Here is a 22,901-nt window from a genome sequence, read left to right as displayed (position 1 = left end):
GTAAACGTATATTAATACTAAATGTCTACTATCTGACAATGTCTTGATGTATATTTAATGTGCAATTTCTGATGACTTTTGATGTTGAGCAGTTTTTCAGATTGGCTTATTGACCATTTGGGCTCCCACCATTCGAAGCGCCTGTTTGCATCATTTGTCATTTTTTTATTGTGTCTTTTTAAAAAATTGACTTGGAGGACATTTTAAGATACTCTAGATGCTAACTCATTGCGGATTATTTGCATTGCAAAAAACTTCTCCAATCTGCGTTTTGTCTTTGTGTTCATAGTATCTTTTGTTGTAGAAAAGTTCTTAATTTTAATGAGGTCAAAGTTATGAATCGTTTTCTGTAATTGGGAGCTTTTGTGTCTTATTTAAGATATCCATCTCTTCCCAACCTGAAATCACAAAGATATTCTACTCTGTTTTCTTCTAAGAATTAAAGAAGTTTTGCTTTTCACATTGAAGTCTAATTTACAAAGAATTTTTGTCTGGGATCTATGATGACTGATTATCCAATAAAGATAATAATTTGTCCCAGCATCAATTTATAAAATAGTTCTTCTTTTCCCAGCTAATGTAATGCAGCCTCCCTCATCTATCAGGTTTCCAAATATGAGTGGGTTTATTGCTGGACTCTAGTCTGTTTGCCTCCACGGGGCTACTTTTCTGCACCTGTGCTGATAACACACTGTCTTAATATGACTTTATAATAAATCTTCATATCTCATATGGAAAGTTCCCCCCCCCGTCCCCACCCTTCTTCACAATTATCTTAGCTTTCCCTTTTTTGGCGGGGGGGGGGGCTCTTCCATATTAATATTAGAATAAGCTTGTCAAGTCCCATAAAAAATTTCGTAGGAATTTTCGTTTGTACTGTAAAGGATTTATAGATTAAATTCAGAAGAACTGACACCTTTATGATAGTATCTTCCAACTCATGAATATTGCCCATGAACATTTAAAAATCTCCATTTATTCAGATCTTCTTTTTATGTTCTTCAATAATACTTTGTGATTTTTCTCCATAAAGGTCTCGCATATCTTTTGCTAGATTTATTCTTAAGTGCTTTAAATTTTGTTGCAATTGTGAATGACGTTTTTTCTGTTGTATTTTCTAATTGGTTATTACTTGTGCTATAGAAATATTATGCATTTTTTATGTCAAACTCAGCAACTCTGCTGAGTTCTCTATTTTTTTTTCTGGATATTTTCATGGTAAATGATTCCTAGGACTTTCACCTCTGGAAGTAGATGGTGGTGGCCCTGACAAGTCTGGTCACCACCATCAGCTTTATCCTGCAGGAGTTTAAGTGAAATCTCCAGGGGACAACATGAGCTGAAACCAAAGTGTGACATTCAGAGCATACAGCAGAGATGGGGTTGCCCTGAATGAACGTGTCCATGCTTGTAAGCGATGCAAGAAAAGTTTTTGGTCAGCAGCCAGGATGACCTAAACTCAAACCCCTGTAATAAGCTGGGACCCTCAAAGTTGGCTACGGTGACACCAGCCCTGTTTTGGTACACCCCTCGGTATCCAGCAAAAGAAAATGCAAACATTTTCCAGAGAAGTTCATCCTCAATTAAGGCCCCAAAATTTCCACAGATTAATATCTAACAATGTGAACTCATAGTAAAAAAATCTCCAGGGGCACCTCGCTGGCTCAGTCAGTGGAGTGTGCAACTCTTGATCTCGGGGTTGTGGGTTTGAGCCCCACCTTGGAGGTAGAGATTACTTAAAAATAAAATCTTAGAAAAATAAAACCTCCAAGGAAAGCAAATTCCCATGGGTGAGAGGCAGGAGAAACAACCAGCAAGAAGGTTAATTCCCTCAGGATATCAGATACTGGAATCATTAGATAGAGGGATAGAGTAACCATGTAGGGAGTATAAAGAAATGAGGGTCCGAATCACTGAAATGGGCCAGCAACGAAAGATTATCAAAACTGGGGGGAACTGACCAATACTGATACACATGTGGTACTTTGAGAAATGAAAAACATGATTTTATTATTTTTTAAAAGATTTTATTTATTTGTCAGAGAGAGAGAGAGCACAGCAAGGGGAACGGCAGGCAGAGGGAGAAGCAGACTCCCCTCTGAGCAAGGAGCCCCATGTGGAGCTTGATCCCAGGACCCTGGGATCATGACCTGAGCTGAAGGCAGATGCTTAACGACTGAGCCACCCAGGTGCCCCCAAAATATAATTTTATTTTATTTTATTTATTTATTTTTAAAGATTTTATTTATTTATTTGACAGAGAGAGACACAGCAAGAGAGGGAACACAAGCAGGGGGAATGGGAGGGGGAGAAGCAGGCTTCCCGCGGACCGGGGAGCCCGATGCAGCTCAATCCCATGACCTTGGGACCATGACCCCAGCCGAAAGCAGACGCCCAACGACTGAGCCACCCAGGCGCCCCACCAAAAATATAATTTTTAAAATAAAAAAATTCAGGGCTCACTAGCAGATTGGACCCAACTGAAGACTTAATTGAAAGATTAGTGAACTAGAAGATCAATATGAGGAATTACCGATAATTCAGTCCAGACAAGGACATGGAACTAAAAAAGAGGTTACGAGATATTATGAGATAATCTGGTATATGTTTGACAAAAGCCCAAGAGGAGAAAATAGAATAGAGAATTGAAGAGATTATAGCTGAGAATTTTCTTAAAATTGATGAAAGACATCAATCTTCATTTATTCCAAGCAGGATGCATTAAGAAGAAAAACCCATCCCCAGGGTGGTGGATAGAATATCCACAATTCTTAGACACTTCTCCCTTCAAAAGTGGAGCTTAATTCCCTGTCCCTTGAATGTGGGTTTGGTTTAATGACTTCTACATCTCTTCATTTTTCTTCTCTGTTTTCCATTTCTTTTTTTTTAGAGGGAGGAGGGGCAGAGGAGAGAGAATATTAAGCAGGCTCCCCACCCAGCACAGAGCCTGACACGGGGCTGGATCTCACGATCCTGAGATCCTGACCTGAGCCGAAATCCAGAGTCCGATGCTTAACCGGCTGAGCCATCCAGGTGCCCCTCTATTTCCCATTTCTTTGTCCTTTCCTTCTTCTTTCTTGAGGATTTCCTCAATCTGACCTTCCAAGTCACTCTTCAGCCTGTAATTGCCCTGTCTCTTCTGGTATCTCAACTCTCATATTTTCCATTTCTAATATTCTATTTTAACTATTACATTTTTCATACCCAGTGCTGTGTTTCTGCTTGGTTCTTTCTAATGTTTTCTTATTTTGTTTCATGTTACTAATATCTTCCTTTATCTTTCTATGCTCATGAGGCTAATTAGAAAATTTGGCCCATCTGTTCTAATATTTATGCTTCTGATGGAATCTGAAATCCAATATGTTGTTTTTCTTTTGAAATATTTGTGCTCCTCGGTGCTCATTTTCCCCTGGGGCTCTGGTTCCTCTGTCAGACAATGAAGACACCCAGACTTTTGTGTTTGTCCATCCCCATTAGCTCTGTGGGCAGGGGGGTGGGCAGATGAGGTTTTGCGCAGAGAGCCCCAGACATCAGAAAACCTCAGTGCTCACCCCTCAAAACAACTTCTTGTATCACACACACACACACACACACACACACACACACACACACACACACACCTCTCCCCAGGGATTAGGAGGTGATACTTTGGAGATCACAATTTACCAGCCCTGGGGCTGTGCAGAGTGAGGGCTGGGGAAGAGACTATCCAGGGACGATTAGTCTCTGTTCTCCTCAGCTGCTCACAGATAGAGAGCTTCTATTTCACTCATGCTGACCCCTGGACCAGAAGACCTCCTCACAGCAACTATGCACAGAACAGGTACTATTTCTCCCCAAGTGATGGCAGGGGACAAGCAAGAGAGCAACTCCAACAGTTCCCAGGGGTTCCTCAGAGACTTCTTGGTTTTCTCCCCATACAGTTTCTCTGGCACTGATCTCTGCAGAAGGAGCCAGAAGTTGTGCTTGTTCAGCATCTTGGTAAGAGATGGAGCTGCATCCTGTTCTCATTTCATGGATGTAAAACCTCTTTTGCCTCCGAGGGTATTTATGATAGCTCTATTATTTTTTTCTTCTGATTTCCCAGTCTGTGTCTGCTGGCTTGCTTTGTCATGTTTTTTTGGCCCCTGTCTTTCATGTTAGAGGCTTTCTTCAGATGCTGAAGATCCTTGCTTGTGTGTTGATGACCAAGAATCAGAGACACAAAGCTGTTTGGAAGCTCTGAGCCCGTGGGAGTATGGCAAGTGGTGGTGTTCACCCTGAGCCTCTTTGTAGCATCCTCCGATGGACCATTTGGTGTTGGCCTCGTGTTGCCAACTTTTTAGGTCTTAGGTCTTGGGAACCTAGTAGGGAAGAAGGCAAGGCAGTTTCTGCATTCATAAAGCAAATGTTAACTAAATTCCTTCTTTCTTGGATATAGTCTTCATACACTTGTACCTGGTCTTCTCCATCCCAAAAGTCATCCCCCAGATTTCTGCCAGTGTGGAAGAGGGCATTGCTCAACAATTGAAGTGGGGGGTGGGGGGAGGCTGAGATCTAGGGTCCAACTGGTTTCTAGTCAGCTTTCAACCACTTATCCCTGTGTACCCCCACCTGTCACACCCGGTCTCAGCAGTGTTGAGGCTGCCCGTTCCTGAGTCCGTTGAGGAAGCTAAGGGCTGAATGAACTGGTGCCCCACCTAACCACCATCAATTTGTGGCATGGCCTTCTTGGAACTGTGGAGTCGGCAACTTCTTGTCCATCCTTGTTTTTTATTGTCTTTTTAGAGTTTAAGTTTCACCTTTTTTAAATCACAGAAACTTCCTTTTTAAAGTTGGCAGTTCATTGAATTTTCTAACATATTTTATCAATGTCTGTGCCCTCCAATGGGTATTGCATCCCACATCTTCTTTTGGGTTCATTTCTCTTCTTGCTGAATTACTGTTTCTTGTGGAGAACATTCTGAGGGAGGTAAATTCTCTGTGTCTTTTTATGTCTGGAAATACCTTCATTTTGTCTTTGTTCCTGCATGACAATCTAGCTGCATTAAACTTAGGGCTTTAAACATATTACTCCATTGTCTTCTGGCAGATATTGTTGCTAATGGGCAGTCGGCTGAGAATCTAATGGATGGGCCTCTAGATGTATTTTATCTTGTCTTTATAATAGCTGCTATGGTCTGAATGTTTGTGTCCCCCTAAAATTTGGATGTTGAAATTCCAACCCTTCAAGGTGATGGCATTTGGAAGTAGGGCCTTTGGGAGGCGCTTAAGTCATGAAGGTGGAGCCCTCATAAATGGCATTAGTGCTCTTATATAAGAGACTCCAGAGGGATCCCTTGCCCCTTCCACTGTGTGAGGCTATGACAAGTCTGAGACCCAGAAGAGCGCCTTCATCCCACCACACTGGCATGTGATCTCAGACCTCCAACCCCAGAACTATGAGAAATAGACTTCTGTCCTTTATAGACCACCCAGTCTGTGTTACTGTGTCACAGCAGCCTGAATGGACTAGGTAAATAGCATTTCTGATTGTCTCTTTATTCTCCACATTCTGCAGCTTAGTACCGCGTGTCTAGGTGTACACTTATTTTTCTTGACCTCGCTTGGCATCTGGAGTGCACTGGTCATCAAAGGATTCGTGTCCTCTTCAATCCAGGAAATTCTCAGCTTTTTCTCTCCAAATGTCACTTCTCCCTTCTCATCTTCTGAGATGCCTATTTTCATATGTTGGAGGTTCTTTCAATCATTGATGAGTCTTAATTAGCCCTATTTGAATCTCTTCATCTCACTACTGCATTCTAGGTGATTTTGTACTTTCTTCAAATTCACTAATATACTCTTTGTTTCACTTGTGGAACGTATCCTATTACATTTTTTAATGGCTGACTTTTTTTCTCATTTCCAAAAGTCTACCTCTTGGTTCATTTTCACCTATTTGAATGTCTTGTTCTTTTTGAAAAATTTTTATTTAAAGATTTATTATTTATTTTAGAGAGAGATTGAGCACAAGCGGTAGGGGCAGAGGGAGAGGGAGAGAGAATCTCAAGCAGACTCTGTGCTCAGCATGGAGCCCATCGAGGGGCTCAATCTCACAACCCTGAGATCAGGACCTGAACAGAAACCGAGAGTTGGATGTCTAACTGACTGCAGCACCCAGGTGCCCCTTAAAGTTTTTTTATTTAATAGAAGGTATTCTTTCAGTCTTCTCCTTGAGCCCCTAAACACATTTATTAAAAAATATTTGTCAACCTATTCTATAAAATTAATGCTGTGTACATGACTTTGTCTTCTGATTATAGATTTTGTTGTCTTTCTTAGCATTAGAATTCCTCGTATGTTTTATTTAAAAAAAGAATTCCTCTTATGTTTTATTAACAAAAAATGGATTCCTCTATGTTTTATAATTTTCAGTGAAAAATTTCATTGGTTTGGGTTTTTTTCTCCTCTCTCTGGCATTTTTTGTTGTTGTAGTCTCTACTTGGCACCCCAGAGACCCCAGTCCAGAACTAAATCTTTTAATAAATCATTGCCCCTGCCTTTGTGGAGTTTAAATATAATTTTTTTTAAGTGGGCTCCATGCCCAGCATGGAGGATGTGGGGATCGAACTCACGATCATGATGGTGAGATCAAGACCTGAGCCAAGATCAAGAGTCAGACGCTGAACTGACTGAGCCACCAGGGCGCCCTTGTGAAGTTTAAATATTAACGGGGAAGGATAGACAATAAATCTATAATATGATAGGTAGTATTAAGCGCTATGGAGAAACTAAAGCAGGTTAAGGGGACAAGGGTTGCATAGGTGGGGGTTCATTTGAGCAGAGACCAGGATGCTGCTAGGATTCAGGCTGAAGCCAGCCTGCGAAAGCGGCATCCCTTTGAAGGGGCCTGGCTCAGCTCTCTGCCCCCACCCCCTCGTGCAGCCCTCCCCCACTGGTTGCTAAACCTGAATACCGATATTCAGCCTTCAGCTGAGAACCATGAGCACTTCGGAGTGCAGGGAGCAGAGAGCCGAGGCCTCCGCAGAATTTATTTTATTAAAGTGAAGCAAGGAGTCAGCAGTGGAGCCTGGGTGAGATGAGGTGGGTGACAAGGGAGCTGCCCTCCCCGGGCGTGGGTCTCCTGCTGGGACCCTCTGTCGGCAGGGACCATGGGCAGCTGGCAAGGCTGGGACAGGACAGCCTACTGAGGAGCCGCAGGGCTGCGGGCTGTGATGCTGGCTTGTGGCAGGAGAAAGAGCGGAGAAGGAAGGGGTCCTTCCTAGGACCTCGGGGGGCAGGGGGGGCCAAAGAGCCTATGGGGGACAGGAGTGGCCAGCAGCTGTGAGAGTTTGGGCCCCCGTCAGCTCGGGCCCAGGTGGTGCACAGCTCCCTAGTGAGCATGTACTAAGCCCAGCCCTGGGTGACTCAAACAGCCACTGCCTTGAAGGGTCTAGATCCACTGACCATGAAATAGCCCCCTCCTCTATTACAGAGAAGAGGCGCCCTGGTGGTCCCAGCTGAGGTTAGCCAAGGTGCGCAGTCCCGGCCTACAGGAAGAGGCCGCTTTTAGGCAAACAGGCTTGCGGCATGGAACGCAGAAAGGGGCCTGCAGCGATCCCCTGGCTGCATACAGACAGGCCCATCAGGAGACCCACCTCAGAATACCCACGGGCCCTAACTAACCAATGGGCTACTTACTGCGAGGCACAGTTACCAAAAAGGGAGAATTCCATATATCGCCACACCTCCTCATCTTCCCCTTTTAAAGACATCCCCCGCCCGCTGCCTCGGGCGGACAGCCCCCTCTGCTCCCCTGCACTGCACTCAGTACGCTCCTCTCGCCTTCGTTCTGCCTCAGGTGAATCCTTTCACTGCCCGCCGCGTCCACCGGCTTCCCCCCGAGAGTCGCTCCGCATTTGGGGGCTGCTCTCCCATTGGACAGACACCACATTTAGACCCCACCCTAAGGACTTAACAGAAGGACTCATTTAATCCTCAGGCTACCCTTGTGGTAATGCCTTAAGTAATCCCATTTCTCAGTGTAACTGGGAGGAAAAATAACGGTTGGAAGATTCATATTAAAAAAGAAAAAACATGAGCGCTCTGAATTGTGTAAGACTGATGAATCACAGACCTGTACCTCTGAAACAAATAATACATTATATGTTAAAAAAAAAAACATAGGGAAGATAGTAGGAAGGGAAAAATGAAGGGGGGGAAATAGGGGGAGATGAACCATGAGAGACTATGGACTCTGAGAAACAAATGGAGTGTTCTAGAGGGGAGGGGGGTGGGGGATGGGTTAGCCTGGTGATGGGTATTAAGGAGGGCACGTACTGCATGGAGCGCTGGGTGTTATCCGCAAACAATGAATCATGGAACACTACATCAAAAACTAATGATGTAATTAATGTATGGTGATTAACATAACATAATAAGATTTAAAAAAAAAGATTTGCGTTAGAACCCCCCCAAAAAAGAAAAAGAAAAAACAAGCTCAAATTGGAGTCATATGGCCCCCACAGCAGCAAACCAAGACTTACAGTTTCAACACATTCCAGGAACATGACCTTCTATTTTTTATGTAAACATGTATTTTTTGTTAAGTAAACTTGACGCCAACGCGGGACTTAGATTTGTGACCCTGGTTTCAAGAGTCCTATGCTACACGGACTGAGCCAGCCAGAAGCAGAGGAATGCGATCTATTTTTTTTTTAAGATTTTATTTATTTATTTGACAGAAAGAGAGTACAAGCAGGGGGAGTGGGAGCAGACAGAAGGTGAGGGAGAAGCAGGCTCCCCGCGGAGCAGGGTGCCCCGGGCGTAGCTCCATCCCAGGACCCTGCGATCATGAGCAGAGCTGAAGGCGCAGAGGAATGCGAACTTTTAAAAGTCAGTCTGAAATTTTCAGATCAGCCCTAGTGAAGTCATCTGCATGATAAAACCCTGCCCAACCCTTCTCCCCAAAAGGGAGTCCTGGCCTGAAACAGTCTACTTTTCCTAATACTTCTTTTTTTTTTTTTTTTTAAGATTTTATTTATTTATTCATGAAAGACAGAGAGAGAGAGAGGCAGAGGCAGGCTCCCAAGAAGCAGGGAGCCCGACGCGGGACTGGATCCCAGGACGCTGGGATCATGACCTGAGCCGAAGGCAGACGCTTAACCGTCTGAGCCACCCAGGCGCCCCTTTCCCAATACTTCTTACCCCCACCCTCCCTCCTATAAAAACGTTCCATATGTACAACTTCTCAGAGCACCTCTCTACTTGCTAGAGGAGATGTTGCCCTATTAAGGAATCGCTTCAAAAAACCAATTAGATGTCCAGATTTACCTGGTTGGATTTTGTGTTTTAACACTAAGCGCCTGCACATCCCCCAGCTGGGTAACAGGGACTTGGACTTGGGTCTACAGAACTACAAGCCCTGATCCGCCACCACAACGGGGAGGGGCACCAGGGGTTGCTGGTTAGGGAGGCCTCCTGGAGAAGAAATGCTCCTGACGGGGAGGGTTGAGCAACCTGAACAAGCCTGTGTCTGGGCACGGGGGCCGGGGGCGGGGGTTTGGACCTAGCTAGAGGAAAGGAGTGTCCCTCCTGGGGTTTGAAGCAATTCGCCCTGCCCAGCTGCCATCTCACGTTCCCTCCGGCCCTGACCTGGTCTTTAACCTGAAACACTCCCTGTGAACTGGCCCAGGGTAAGGAAATTCCCTGGAGCTTGAGTCCCTCCTAGCTTGAGAAGAGACTGGTAACCCAGAGCCAGTGGGACTACCGCTCCCACCACCCATCCCATCCTACCCCTCAGGCATTTCTTCCCCGGAGGGCACAAAGCTCCGAGCAAGCGTTGCTCTCTTCCAGAAGCTTCTTTTAATATGTAAATATCTGGGGAGGGAATAAGGTGGGATAGAAGTTTAACCTCGAATTTCTCAGTGTAACTGAGCTTACAATGCATTTAATTCAAGCAACAAAAACTTGTTAGGGGCCTGCTGTGCTTCCCAAGCAAAGCCCGTCCCCCCGAGGGGCGTGGTTTGCTGGGGACCCACCTGGTCCGGCAACCCCGCGGTCCGGGCAGTCCATCCTCAGCCCCGCGCCCGCCCAGACCGCAGGCGCTGAGCTCGCGCGCCCCCTCGTGGGGCCTCCAGGCACTGCGCGGTCCGGCCGGGCCCCAGCGACCCCGAAGTCGGCCGGAGGCTCACCCTGGGCAGGAGGACGGAGGGTCCCTCCAAAGCCAGGGGAGGAGCGGGGGCGAGAGCCTGGCGGAGTCCTCCGGCCCCCTTGGTCCCCTAGGCCCGGTTCCACGATCCAGATGCCTCGCCCCCTCAGCCCATCCTGGACGCTGGTGGCAAACCCCTAGCTGCCTGCAAAAGGGCCCCTTCTTCCTCCTTCATGCCTGGCCCCCAGCTCACCCTGTCTGGGTTTTCATTTCATTTCATTTCCAGCAGAAAATGAGTGACTCAGGAACAATCCATTCTGATCCAGACTAAGAAAATTCTCTTCGTCAAACTCCTTCAAAGTCTTCACCAATTTTCAGTAAGTCAGACTTGAAAATTGCATGGAGCTTCCAGTTCAAGGCATCAGACACAACACTTCTCTCTGCCCCACGTGGGCTCCGTTAATATGATGAAATGCCGATGAAAGAAATCAAACAAGACCTAACTACTTGGGGAGACATACTGTGTTCACAGATTGGAAGACTCAACATGGTGAAGATGTCAGTTCTCAACAAGTTGATCTATAGGTTTATTGCAATTTCTATTAAAATCCCAGCAAGGTTTCTTGCAGAAATAGACAAACTTATTCTAAAGTTTATATGGAAATGCACAAGCCCTCTAGGAGCTAAAATAATCTTGAGAAAGAATAATACAGTGGGAGGAATCACCCTAGCTGATATTAAGGCTTAGTATATAGCTAAAGTAATCAATACTGTGTGATATCGCCAAAGGGATAGACATATAGGTCAAGGGAACAGAATAGAGAACCCTGAAATAGACCCAACACAAAGATGGTGGACTGGTGTTTTACAGAAGTGCAAAATCAATTACAATGAAGAAAGATTGCCTTTTTGACAAATGCGGGAGCAACTAGGCATGCATAGGCCAAGAAATGAACCTTGAGCTAGGTCTCACACCTTATACCAAAAGTAACTCAAAATGAATCACATAGTTAATTGTAACATGTAAAACCTATACAACTTTTAGGAGAAATGTAGGAGATAAACTTCAGGATCTAGGGCTAAGCCAAAGTTCTTCTACTTGGCTCCAAAAGGAGGATCCAGAAAAGGAACAACTGACACACTGGATTTCATCAACACTGAAAACTGTAGTTCAGAGAGAGACCCGTTTGAAAGGATGAAGACAAGCTACGGATTGGGAGAAAAGAGCTGCAAATCATAAATCTGACCCTCAAAGGGGGCTCGCTAACTCCTGGCGTTCCTTCTTCATTTTCCTGTTTGATTCACTCTCCTCAAATCTCCAGCTCTTCCTCACCTTCCACTGATGGCTGCCGTTGCTTCATGTCTCACTGAGGATGCGTGATCGCTTAGGAGAGGGCTCCCACGTTCCCACGTTCCCACCAGAGCAGCTGCCTCCCACACTCTGCCTTCTCCCCGGGAGGGGACACAGAGATGGGCAACCCTTCCCTTTGGCTCATAATATTCCAGCCCTTCTGCCAACTCAGACACTTTCCTCTGCAATTATCCCCTCTCTCTTCCATTGTACATCAAAATGTTCTCTCTATTGGATCCTTCCTATTAGCATACAAATATGCCATAATAACAGTAATTTTTAAAGAAAAAAAATACTCCTTTGACCTCATATCCCACCTCCAGGCATGAGCTCATTTCTCTGATATCTTCTGCAGCAAAATTCAAAAAACCCATCTACAGTGGCTGTGTTCACTTACTTGTTCAGCATTTATTTTTATTATGAAAAAGTTTATATTGTAAATAGATATTCACCAAAGTGAGAGAATGGTACGAGAAAATCCCTTATACCCGGTACAAGTTGCCTTGTATCCCGCCCCCCCATTCATATGTTGAGGTCCTAACCCCCAGTACTTCAGAATGTGGCCATATTTGGAGAGGTACTTTTAAAGAGGTAATTAAGCTAAAATGAAGTCATATAGGTGGTCTCTAATTCGATCGGATGAGTGTCCTCAGAAGGAGAGGAGACTGGGGCACAAACACCTCAGACCAAGGGATGACTGTGAGAGGTGGCATCTACAAGCCCAGGGGATGGGCCTCAGAAGAACCAAACCTTGACCTTGGACTCGTGGCCTCCACAACTGTGAGAAAATAGATTTCTGTTGTTTAGGGCTGTGGTATTTTGCTATAGCAGCCCAGGCTGTCTGATATAATACCCATCACCCAGATTCAATAATTATCAAAATTTTTTCTTGGCTTGATTATTCTATCCCCTTTTTCTGAAGTATTTTATTTTTAAGAAGATTTTATTTTTAAGTAATCTCTAGACCCAACGTAGGGCTTGAATTTACAAGCCCGAGATCAAGAGTCACATGTTCTACTGACTGAGCCAGCCAGGCGCCCCCTTTTCTGAAGTATTTTAAAGCCAACCTCAGAGCTCATGTTATTTTGCTCCCAGGGGCTTGAATGTGCATCTGGGGGAGGAAAGCACATTTCCTTACAAAATCCCAATGGCTTTTTCACACTTAGAATATTAGCAAGAACTACTTAGTAATATCTAATAGTCCTTATTCATATTTCCCGGATTGCCTTTAAAATGTCTTTTCAGAGCCACCTGGCTGGTTCATTTGGTGGTATGTGCAACTCTGGATCTCAGGGTTGTGAGTTTGAGCCTCATGTTAGGTGTAGAGATTACTTAAAAATAAAATCTTTTTATAAATAAATTTATTTATTAAACAAAATGTGTCTTCAGAGCTGTTTTGTTGGAATCAAGATCCACACTGGTTTATTGTGTCTCTTATATCCCTCTTGTCTAGATTAGACATCCCTGAATCCTGCCCTTTTTCATCGGACGGACATACTGAGAAAACCTAGTCAGTTGTGCTGTACAACAGCCCACTTTCTTGATTTGTCTGCTGGCTTTCTCATCCGGGTATTCTTTCTGTGTCTTTGTTGTTTTCTTTTTCCTTTTGTTTTCAAATATTTCAAACATAAAGAAAAACTGTAAGAACAGTATAATAAACTTTCTTTTTCTCGAAATATTTGAATATAAGTTGCTGACCTGATGCCCCACCACCCAAGAATACTGTTTCTAACCCAAGAATACTTCCGTGGGCATTTCCTACCAACAAGAACATTCTCCTACACCCACCAGCAAAATGAAGAAATTAACATGGATACATCGCTGCCACCCACATTTCATTCAAGTTTCACTGATTGTCTCAAGAATGTCTTTTCTATCAAAAGGATCTAATCCAGAATCATGTGTGTCCCTTAGTTGTCGTGTCTCCTTCAGTCTAGAATAGTTCCTCGACAGAACCTTGACAGTTTTGAAGATGATAGCCCAGTTCTTTTGTACTGTGTACTTCCATTTGGACTTGTTGGATATTTCTTCATGATTAGATTCAGGTTGTACTTCTTTGGCAGGAGTATCTCAGAAGTGGTTCTCCATCCTTGTCATTGAGTCCTGGCGGGTGGTACATGATTTAAATTTGTCCCATTACTGATGATGTTAACACTGATGAGTTGACTGAGGTGTTGACTGCCAGGTTTCTCCACTGAAAGCTATTCTTTTCCCCTTGGTAATCAGTAAGTATTTTGAAGCTCTGTAATAGCGTCTTCAAACTTTCACTCACAAGTTTTAGCATCCATTGATATTTCTTGGCTGAGTTCATCATTAGTATGAGGATTGCCAAAATTTCTAATTCCATCATTCCTTCTGTAGCTATTAGTTGGCATTCTATTATAAGGATGAGCTTTGTCATTGCCCCCCACCCTGCCTCTTTCTATCTGTATAGGTTTGTGGAATCCTACTTTATTCACTGGGTTATCATCTGCAGTTATTATTATTAATTTGATGCTCCAATAGCCCCAGAGTTGATGAGTAAGAGCTCATGGGGCTAACTTCTGTGTTCCTTTGACATGTTTTGAACAAACACTTTACTTCCTGGTACAAGATGTTCCAGGCTTATCTTGTGCTTTTCCTGCTTCAGTCTTGGAATCAGCCATTTCTCCAAGGAATTCTGGTTCCTTTTAGGGGACAGTGGTATTTAGAAACCAAGATCTGGGCACTTGGTGTGCTCTTTGATTTTGGATGGTGTTGTTCCCAGGCCCTCCCAGTGGAGAGAGTTAGAAATTTTTTCTCTCTACACAAATTTTCATCTATCTTTGTTTCCACATCTAATTCCAGTCCAACACCATGGGATTCTTTCTAATTTTATCCTTTTTATATTTATAACGTTTTTGCCACCAGTGAGAACCCTGAATCCCATTATCCTCAATACATTTGCTTATTTGATGAATCCTCATATGTAACCAACTTTCTACTGATGCTGCCAACACAGCCCCCCCCCCCCAGATGCCCCCATCACTCCACTCGGGTTCTAACGCCCTGCACCAGGCTGACCCCCTCCACCCCCAACCATGGATACCCATCTGGCCCAGCTGTATCTAACAGCATTTGGACTTAATAATTAAGTCCAAATGCTTCAGGAAGGGAGGGGAGGAGGGAGGAAAGAGCAAAGAGGAAGGATCCATTTTTCTTCCACTTAATCAGGAAACAGTACGAGGTCACCAGCTACTTCCCATGGTCACAACTCAGGCCTGAGATTCCTTGCCCCCAGCAGTATGCCGCACAGCTGTTTACCCCCTTTGGACTCCCCTACTCCTACTTCACTGGCTGCTCCTTCACAGACTTCTGGGCCAGATCCTCCTCAGCTTCATGATCTGTAAATGCTGGAGGGCTCCAGGGCTCCTGCTCAGACTTTTTCTCCCCCCCACCTCATTTTCCAGGTTATTTCTTCCAGTCCCAAGACTTTAAAAACCATATGCTGAGGACTTCTGAATTTTTATCTCAAGTCCCAACCTCTCCTCTACCTCCAGACTCAAATATCAAATTGCCTCTTCTGATTGTATGTCTAATTAGAAAGCCCAAGTTAGCATAACCCAAACCAAACTCCCAAAACTGTCTCCAATTTTGTATCAAACCCAACAGCATATTCTGTCAGTGATACCTTCAAAATATATCCCAAGACAAATACTTCTCACAATTTCCATCTCTACCCTCTACTCCAAGTCACTGTATTTCCCTAGGAATATGTCTGCAAGTCTCCTGACAGGCCTCCTTGCTTCCTCCTTCGTTCCCAAATGCTCCACCACCTCCGCCATCCCAGCCCCAGCAGCCCCAGTGATCCTGCTAAAACATAAATCCCACTTCCAATACCCAGGATAGAAAAGACAAAACTATTTCAGAATTTACAACTAAAAGACAAAACCCACAAAGGGCAATAGATACCGTGTAAATGAGAAAATAAAACAAAATAAAATGGAAATAAAGAGAGTGATTTTAAAAATGAGAGAGAAAATGACAGATGTGTAACGCAGGCAACAGCAGTTGCATAATCATAGTCCCCAGAGGAGAAAATCGAAACAATGGAACAGAAAGATTTATTTTAAAAATAAGTAAGGAAAATATAAGGGAGACTTAAATCTCTATATCTATATTTGAAAGGACGAATTGACTAAAATCAGTTAATTTAGAAACACCTCCTAGTATGTCTAAGGGTCAGAAGAATCTTCATAACCAGGAGAGGCAAATCCTGGGAGGAAAGAACCAGGGACAACTGACTAGCGATGGGGTGAACCTTAGACACACAAACACACGGGTGCACACTCACACGGGTGCGCACGCACACAGGCGCACATGCATACACACGCCCGCACACGGCACTTTGGGTCAGGCAGCAATAATTTGGGATTTGTCTCAGGTGAAGCAATGAGTGTGAGCTTAGGTTGTAAAACAGGGCCATGCCCCAGCCCTGCTGGTTGGGAGGAATAGGGAGCAATCATAGCAAGGGAAGATGAGCAATCCAGGAACCCTTCTGACTGTGAATGCCCCCCCACCACACCGCCCTCTCCATTAACTGAAAACAGTTGTTCCCTGCCCTTTCCTCAAGACAGGAGGTTCAGGGCGCCTGGGTGGCTCAGTCGGTTAAAGTGTCTGCCTTCGGCTCAGGTCATGATCCCTGGGTCCTGGGATGGAGTCCCGCATCTGGCTCCCTGCCCAGCAAGGAGTCTGCTTCTTCCTCTGCCTCTGCCCTCCCCCCGGCTCGTGCTCTATCTTTCACAAATAAATAAAATCTTAGAAAAAAAAAAAGGAGGTTTATACAGATCTAGAAGCTTCCTGCAAACATATGAGGAAAGCCACACCTATTGACTACGACAACAAATGGGGAGAATGATACCCGAGGAAACGGTTAATAAAGCAGGCAGGAGAGAATTTTAAAATAAATATTGAAAATATCTTTGGGGGGACAAAAAGATAAGGCATCCATGAAAAAAAACCAGTCTATTTTGAAAAATATTTTAAAAGATACTGCATAAATTAAAAACATAAGTTACAAAATATATTGAAGATAAATTCAGTAAATGGGAATAACAGAAGGGACTCAGCCGAAGAGCAAATTAGTGAGCTAGAAGATGGAGATGAAGATTTCTTCCAGAATGCAGTGGAAGGTATAAAGTTATACAAATCGTCAGAGAAAAGACACAAGATGTGGGCAACAAATCCAGAATTCCAACACCTATTTACTAGATATTCAGAAAAGAGAAAAGAGATTAGAGAGAAGGTGATATTTAATGGAGTATAAAGTAGAAATATCCTAAGGAAGATATTAGTCTCAGGTCAAAAGGGTCCCCTGTTATAACTTTATAATCGGACACATCTTTGTATAATTTAAGAACAAGAATAAAGAGAGAAGACAAGAAATTTCTCTGAAGAAAAAAATTATATTATCTATAAAAGCATATGGTCAGATTGATATTAATAAGATCTATTAAAGGGCACCTGGGTGGCTCAGTTGGTTGAGCGACTACCTTCAGCTTGGGTCATGATCCTGGAGTCCCGGGATCGAGTCCCGCATCGGGCTCCCTGCTCGGCAGGGAGTCTGCTTCTCCCTCTGACCCTCTTCCCTCTCGTGCTCTCTATCTCTCATTCTCTCTCTCTCAAATAAATAAACAAAATCTTAAAAAAAAATAAGATCTATTAAAAATTAACAATTTTGGGACGCCTGGGTGGCTCAGTCGGTTGAGCATCCGACTCTTGGTTTCAGCTCAGGTCATGATTTGGGGTCGTGAGATCAAGCCCCCATTGGGCTCTGCGCTCAGCGTGGAGTCTGCTTGAAGATCCTCCCTCTCCCTCTGCCCCTTTCCCCCTCCCTACAATAAAAAAATAAATCTTTCCAAAAAATTATTTTAATTAACAATATCAATATATCAACCAAAATATATTTCAGGTGACAAGCATTTATGACATCTAAATAACTGAGGTGAAATGAAACAAAACAAAAACCCAAAGTCATAGACTATTTATAACTGAACAATATGAGAGACTATATGACTTATGGGATATAGCCAAGTCGTACTCAGAGGAAAAGTTATAGTCTTAATATATTTGTTTGATAATAAGAAAGAGTAAAAATAAATGAACTGTGCTTTCTTTTTTTTTTTTTAAGATTTTATTTATTTATTTATTAGAGAGCAATCAAGAGAGAAACAGCATGAGAGGGGAAAGTGTCAGAGGGAGAAGCAGGCTTCCCCCTGAGCAGGGAGTCCGATGCAGGGCTCGATCCCAGGACCCTGGGATCATGACCTGAGCCGAAGGCAGATGCTTAACGACTTAAGCCACCCAGGCGCCCCTGAACTGTGCTTTCAAATTAAGAAGCTAGGGGAAAAAGAACAGCAAAAGGAATGCAAAGAAATGAAAAAGAACTAATAATGATAAAAAGCAAGGTTTAAGGAAAGAGAAAACCAGCAGAGGAGTTGTTCAACAAAAAGAAAACATGGCTCTTTAAAACCATTATTAATACAGACAAACTTCAGGCAAATGTAACTTTAGCCAAGCAAAGAAAAAAGTGAAAAGCTTGAACAAACCAGAGTAGGAGTGAAAAATGGATACGTAAGTACAGACAGAAGGGACTGTTAAAATGTAAACAAACAAGCAAAACAACCCACAACTTTTTACTAATAAATATGTAAACCTATGCAAAAATAATGACAAGAATAGGCCCAAGAACAAGCAAAATACCCAAACGGACCAGTAAACAGAGATAGAACTGCAATGGTGGTCAGGTGCCAAGTACTTCAAAAAGTACTTGACCCTGACAGTATTTGAGGAGTTCTACTAAACTTATAAATTATTAACGAGTACCTGGCTAGTATCAACTTTCCAGAACACGGAATGAGATGGGGGTCTCAATCTCATTTTCTGAGATCACCCTGACCCTAAACAAAACCAGAGGTCCCTCCCACTTGTTAACACAGATACAAAAATACGAATCAATAGGGGAAGGGAGGGAAAAATAAAACAAGATGAAATCAGAGAGGGAGACAAACCATAAGAGACTCTTAATCATAGAAAACAAACTGAGGGTTGCTGGAGGGGAGAGGGGTGGGGGGATGGGGTAACTGGGTGATGGACATTGGAGAGGGCATGTGTTGTGATGAGCACTGGGAATTGTCTAAGACTGATGAATCACTAGCCTCTATCTCTGAAACTAATAATACGCTATATGTTAATTAATTGAATTTAAATTAAAAATAAATAAATAAAACTAACCACCGGAAAAAAAATATGAATCAGTCAATGATCAAGTAGGGTTGTTCCAGAAGAGTATGTAGGAAAAGAGCTGAACAAATAAAAGCTATACCGAGTTCATAGGCGGGAAGATTCCACATGGGTCTTGGACTTTTTTAATTGGGTTTCTCTTCGTTCTTTAGTTGAACTTTAGTTGCTATTAGGATGCCGTGCAGGAAGTACTGCACATCCTGGGTCCAACAGCATAAAAGCCACACAACTCACAAAAGTAAAGAAGAAAGAAGGAAGCTCAGTTTCTTGTTGACATCATGGGCGTCTCTGTACCGGTTTTGGTCCGCATTCCTGTGGATTTACTAATTATTCAACACTAACAATTTCATTATCTAAAATGTATCTGTCTCTTGGGCACCTGGGTGGCTCAGTTGGTTAGGCTACTGCCTTCGGCTCAGGTCATGATCCTGGAGTCCCGGGATCGAGTCCTGCATCGGGCTCCCTGCTCAGCAGGGAGTCTGCTTCTCCCTCTGGCCCTCCTCCCTCTCGTGCTCTCTATCTCTCATTCTCTCTCGCAAATAAATAAAATCTTAAAAAAAATAAATAAATAAATAAATAAATAAAATGTATCTGTCTCTGTTGCTCAAAGCTGATATAAATCCCAGTTAAACTTCCAAGGACATTTTTCTGTGCAGCTTGACAAATTAATTCTGAAATTCTTGTGAAAAAATAACACACCCACATTCCAGGCAGTGAGAGGAAGAAGTGAGAAAGAGAAAAGGACAGTGCCTGTAGCAGCAAAATGAACCCTCCCCACCAAATCCCACATAGCCTGCTGCTTGCTTCCCTGCCTCCCACCAGAGCTATAGGTCCCATGGGAGCCCCTAGCTGCAAAGGAGTCTGGGAAATGTAGTTCTATCTGGGTACAGTATTGCCATTAAAAAATACTCCAGATGGATTAAAGACTTAACTGGAGAAGGAAAAAACTTAAAAATATTAGAATAGATGATAAAAGACCATCTTTTTTACTTTCCAGTAGGGAAGGCTTATTTAAACAAGACATAAAATCTGCAAACCAAATCATAGGGAGATTTTTACATAAAGAAAACGTCACAAATCAAAATTAAACATTTCAGTACAAAATACCATAAACACATTTGAGGACAATCAACACACTGATGGCAAACTTATTTATTTATTTATTTATTTTTTGAGAGTGAGAAAGAGAGAGAGAGAGAATCTCAAGTAGACTCCCCACTGAGCACAGAGCCCTGCAAGGGGCTCCATCCCACCATCCTGAGATCATGACCTGAGCCGAAACCAAGTGTGGAAGCTTAACTGACTGAGCCACCTAGGCACCCTGGCAAACATTTTAAATATATAGAAAAGGAACTAAAATCTAGCATTTATAGAACATTTATAAATCAATGGGAGAAAAGAAAAACCACCCAACAGAAGAAAAAAACAGTGGCTGTAAGTCGGCAATTCACGAAAGAGAAAATATAAATGGCTGATCAACAAAAAGATGCTTAACCCCAGGATTAATCAAGGAAATGTGAATCAAAACTCCACAGCTTTTAATCCACAGCTTGTCATAGAAAACCTTGTTTTAGGGGCACATGGGTGGCTCAGCTGCAGCTGCTAGGCGTCTGCCTTCGACTCAGGTCATGATCCCAGGGTCCTGGGTAGAGCCCTGCACCGGGCAACCTGGTGGGAAGCCTGCTTCTCCCTCTCCCGCTCCCTGTAGCTCCCGCTGCTTGTGCGCTCGCGCGCGCGCTCTCTTTCTCTCTCTGTCAAATAAATAAATAAAATCTTTGAGAAAAAAAGACAAAAAAACCTTGTTTTACAATACCAAGTGTTAGTGAGGGTGCGGGAAAGGGGTGCCAACCGGTACAGCCACACTGGAGAGGGGTTTGATGGCGTCTGTTCAAAATGGAAAATGTTCATATCCTATAACCTAGTCATTCTGTGTGTTAGCACTAGAAAGACACACGCGTAGAAACACACATGGGCCCTGACGTATGTGCAAGAACGATCTCTGTGGTAGTTTTGAAATAGCAAAACAGTGGTATAGAGCAGTAAGGTGTGGTATGTTCTTAGGATAGAAGATGACCCTGCAGCCAAAAAGAATGAACCAGGTTGAAATGCATCAGTGTATCTGGATATACAAAACAACAGTGAGTGAAAAAGTCAGTTGCAGATGTAGGGGTTCAGAAAATGTCATCCTAAAATATGCCACTTTGGCATATTGATTATTTTGAATCAAAGGTACTTGAGAGACTGCTGGTGCAAGGACACTCTGACCCTCCTCTGTGCCTCTGGAAGCAGGAAATCAACCTCCCACGTGAAAGGCACCCACCCTGTACCAGGAGGGCAGGAGGCCTCCTTATCACCAGAGACAGGGAATTGGAGGCCGAGAAGCCTGGATAAACAAACCCTGTTACTTCTACATTACTTTACTGCCCCAAGCCCAAACGCCTCCATCTTGTCAATTCCTCACAAATTTATTGTTTCTTTGTCTGAAAGATATAAAAATCATCTGCTCTGATCACTTCTTTGTCTCAAATCTTTGTGGGGCTCCGGACATATATAATTAAATTTGGTTTTGTCTTCTTAATCTCTTTCTTACAGGGGGATCTCAGCCAAGAACCTAAAAGGGTAGAGGCAAAATTATTTTTCCTTCCCTTTACAGAACATATATGATACCATTTATAATTTTTAAAAAGCACACACCTAAAACAATACTATATATATATATATATATGTGTGTGTGTGTGTGTTTGGTCTATCTAATAGATTTAAATATATATATATATTATTTTTATTTTTATTTTTTAATTTTTTTATCTGAAGGATCTACACCAAAATCAGATAGTGACTCCCTCTGGATACGGGGAGGGACAAAATAGTGTGGTCAATGGATACTTTAGATTTATTTTTTTTATAATCTCTAAGGTGAATAGATTCATGTATTGAAACAAATGTAAACTCCAAATCACAAAAAGTAGAAATTTATATCCGAATGGTTTGTGTATTGTCCATAGGCTTGTGTGCCTAACTGTGATCACTGACAGCAGACAGATATGGTTCTCACGCCAGTCACTTTCAGTGAATCCTTTTGCTGTCTTCACCAAAAGCTCCTCCCGGCTCTCCCTTCACAGATGGGCCGGGCCTGTCAGACCCCAGAGTAGACAGAGCCCGGGGGACGGGTACTTCCCCCTCGATGGCACCAGGCAAGCCTCTGGGTGCCTCACGGGATCTTGCCGTCCCAAGCCGCCCTGATTTCCACAGCTCGCACCCCCGGATCCCTGGCGGAACTCTCCGGTGTTGCCTGTCGGGTCCGGCGGCTGAGAAGAGGGGCCCCCGTTGGTAAGCGTGGGAGCCGGAGGCCCTGCGGGGGTGGTCAGGATTCGTATTCTCAGTTCCCTGGGTTCACATTCCCCTGTTGTGTATTCTGTGCCAAACACCCTGACATTCGGGCGGCTCTTTCCTGCGGCTGCTTCCCCAGAGCGGGCTGGGGTGGGCTTGGGGGTGGCCCTCGGGGGCTCGTGGGCTCCTGGGGGTCCGCCTGCGGGTTGTGCTGCCCGGCAGCGAGGCCCCGGCCCCCCGGAGACCCGGGATCCCCAGAACCTTTCCAGCTCTTCATCCCAGCCGGGAGCACCGGACACCCAAGTGTCACCGCCCTGGTCACACCCCAGGGACGCCTGCACTCCTCACTTACCTCCAGCTCTGGGGCCTGGCCTGACGCACCAGGAGGTACTTGTTGATGAAATGACTGCTTTCTGTTTCTTGCTCCTAATTATGCCCACTCCTCAGTGAGGGTAGACTGAGAGCAGGGGGCCCTCCCTGAGTGAGAATCAGAGACTGGAGCTGGGGACCCTCCCCCCTCCCCTTGTTTTCCTGCTCATTTCCTATCTCCCCTGGAGGCTGGAGCTTGTGACCACGCAGCCAGCCTGAAGGGGATCAGGATCCTCAGGCTGTCCCCCCAGCCTGGCCCCTCGCTCGCTTCTTCCCCGCTCTGGAGCTCATCCCTGGCAGGCTTAATTAACTTCCAGAGACACGCGATAGCCCCGGGCGATGGCAGCTATAAAACTGCAAAAAGTCTGATTAACAATAATAATGAGACTGCCTATTGTCGATTAGCCTGTGCCTGGTCCCTTAACACGGGTTAATTAATTAACCAGCTTCCGTGCAGCCTGGTGAGGGGACAAGGGTTACCTG

General features: G+C 44.0%; 2 long non-coding RNA genes across 3 annotated transcripts; one reads left to right on the top strand and one right to left on the bottom strand.

Annotated features, from left to right (window-relative positions):
• Nucleotides 1–8,446: 8,446 nt before the first annotated feature.
• On the bottom strand, nt 8,447–18,889 carry LOC141373821 (uncharacterized). 2 transcript variants are annotated; one of them, XR_012380145.1, is made up of 3 exons: nt 18,802–18,889; nt 9,754–9,837; nt 8,447–8,859 (listed from the first exon to the last, which is right to left on the bottom strand). It is a non-coding gene; the product is annotated as an uncharacterized lncRNA (long non-coding RNA). The 2 variants fall into 2 exon arrangements; XR_012380146.1 differs by having other exon boundaries at nt 8,447–8,821.
• LOC141373822 (uncharacterized) lies at nt 9,760–22,479 on the top strand. The gene is made up of 3 exons (XR_012380147.1): nt 9,760–9,853; nt 21,914–22,079; nt 22,408–22,479. It is a non-coding gene; the product is annotated as an uncharacterized lncRNA (long non-coding RNA).
• The last annotated feature ends 422 nt before the right edge of the window (nt 22,480–22,901 follow it).

The sequence above is a fragment of the Callorhinus ursinus genome, unplaced genomic scaffold, assembly GCF_003265705.2.
Source record: "Callorhinus ursinus isolate GAN/ISIS: 27379988/994484 unplaced genomic scaffold, GSC_fseal_2.0 scaffold12, whole genome shotgun sequence".
NCBI lineage: Eukaryota > Metazoa > Chordata > Mammalia > Carnivora > Otariidae > Callorhinus > Callorhinus ursinus.
The sequence above is the reverse complement of the archived record's forward strand: the minus strand, read 5'-3'. Positions and strand labels throughout refer to the sequence as shown.